The sequence below is a fragment of the Coturnix japonica genome (assembly GCF_001577835.2).
Source record: "Coturnix japonica isolate 7356 chromosome 9 unlocalized genomic scaffold, Coturnix japonica 2.1 chr9random1839, whole genome shotgun sequence".
Classification (NCBI taxonomy): Eukaryota; Metazoa; Chordata; class Aves; order Galliformes; family Phasianidae; genus Coturnix; species Coturnix japonica.
In genome coordinates, this window is record NW_015439680.1 from 1 (window position 1) to 1,991 (window position 1,991).

The 1,991-nt window shown below is 53.4% G+C and overlaps 1 long non-coding RNA gene across 1 annotated transcript; it reads left to right on the forward strand.

Moving 5' to 3' along the window:
* Positions 1-340: 340 nt before the first annotated feature.
* Positions 341-1,769, forward strand: LOC107306892. The gene is made up of 2 exons (XR_001552294.2): positions 341-663; positions 1,379-1,769. It is a non-coding gene; the product is annotated as an uncharacterized LOC107306892 (long non-coding RNA).
* The last annotated feature ends 222 nt before the right edge of the window (positions 1,770-1,991 follow it).

Consider the following 1,991-nt stretch of genomic DNA (forward strand, 5'->3'; position numbering starts at 1 on the left):
AGAATGAAGAAGGAGAAGAAGGAAGGAAAGGAAGGAAGAAGGAGGAGAAGAAAAAGGAAAAGAAGAAGAGAGAAGCATGAAAGAAAGGAAGGACAGGAAGAAGAAGAAGAAGGAAGAGAATGAAGGAAGAAGAAGGAAGGACAGAAAGACACGGAAGGTACAGAGAGAGAGAGAGAAGACAAGATAAGAGAGAGATAGAAGAGAAGAGAAAAGGAACAAGAAAGAGAAAGAAAGAAAGAAAGAAAGAAAGAAAGAAAGAAAGAAAGAAAGAAAGAAAGAAAGAAAGAAAGAAAGAAAGAAAGAAAGAAAGAAAGAAAAGAGGAGGGAAAAGAAGGAAATAAATAGAAGGAGGAGAGGTTTGGGAGAAGGGAAGAAAGAAAAGCAAGAAAAAAGAGGGAAAGGAAGAAAGAGGGAAAGCCACACGCACACTCTCCATCCTGAAAAGGGTTAATTCAGCTCCTCGTGAAAATGTGCCCAGCATATAATGGGATTGTCTCGGCCGGCCCCCGCACCTCCCGTCCTGCAGCCCGCCGCCCAGAAGCCATCCGGGGACAGCGCGGGTTCGTGGGGCGGTGCGGAGCGGAGCGGTGCGGAGCGGGGCCCGGCTCCCCCCGCCGCGGGCTCCAGCACCGACTCGGGGCGGCGACCGCAGTCCAGGCGCGGGTAGGGGTGCTTGATGGCGAAGTAATGGCAAATAAACGGCCTCGCTACGAGGGCCGGGAGCCTGGACGTGGCAAACTTCTCCCTACTCGAAAACAAATTCCCGGACTGAGTCTTAAACAGGCAAATAAACTCGCCGGCTCTGTTTTTCAATCAAGGCTTTTAAGTACTGGACTGAAGCAAATTACAGGCGCAGGAAAACCTGCTGAAACTTAGGAAAGTGTTATTTTACTATCTCAGATGGTTAGAGGGATCTGGATCTACCTTGGCTGCACTAAATTGCCTGTAAAAAAGTGGTGATAAAGTGTAAAAGTAACAAGTGCCTCCCTCTCGCCGTGTGTTCCCCTAATCTGATCACCTTCTGTCTCTTTATGAGGCTACTGGGTGGCGGGGGCTGCCCCGGGTCGGCTGCGGGGCTGCGGCTGCGGGGGTTATTCGGGGATACGGAAGCTCCGTGCAGGGGAAAAGCAGCGGCTCGGGGGCTGCCCCGCATGTCCACGCACAGGTGCAGCGCGGGGCGGGAGGCAGAGCCCGGCCGGATCCGCGCTCTGTGCCCCGCAGCCCCACGCACCGCTCCCAGCCGGCCGCCCTTCGCAAGCTCTCATCTTTCCCCACGTTTCTAAAGCTGGAGTTTTGAAATGGCCACTTTTCATTCCTTCTTTCCGGTTTGGGGTTTTGGTTTTTTTTTTCCTGATTGTTTTTTTCTTATTATTTTCAGGGCGGACGGAACTCAGAAATGGGTTTTTTAGCCATTTTACTCCGAGGGTGAGAAAATGCTCACCTTCAATTGAGAGGGAAACGCTTTGATGAGCAGCAGCGGCGGGCACAGCGCCTGGCGAGTTTTATTTCACGAGCAGAAAGAAAACAGAAGTGAAGTGCTGAGGAGCTGTCGGCCCCGATCTGTGCGATTTGCCACCGAGGAGGGTGAAGGCTGCGGAAACTTTTCTGTTCCCGGCCCCGAAAGAACGAAGCGAGAAGCCGTTCACTTTCCCCGCTGAAGCCCAGGGGTCGCCGCCAGCCCAGCTCCCAATAGCCGTGAAACCGAGCCGCAATTCGGCAGAAAAGAAAAGAGTTTTTCGGAAAGCAAAATAAAATATATACACATAAAATCTCGGGTTTTTAACCGCGATTCCCTATCGGAGAGAGTTGTGAGCGAAGGATTATGAACGCAACACATGTGGTTTGGGGAAAGCGCTGCTGGGGCTGCGGGGCAGACGCTCAGTGCGGAGCTGGAGCTGTGCGGGAGGGCAGCGCTGAGACCGGGGGGCAACGGGATGGGGGGGGGGGGACACCCAGAGCCCAGCGGGGCGGCCGGGCCGGGGTTCAGCGGG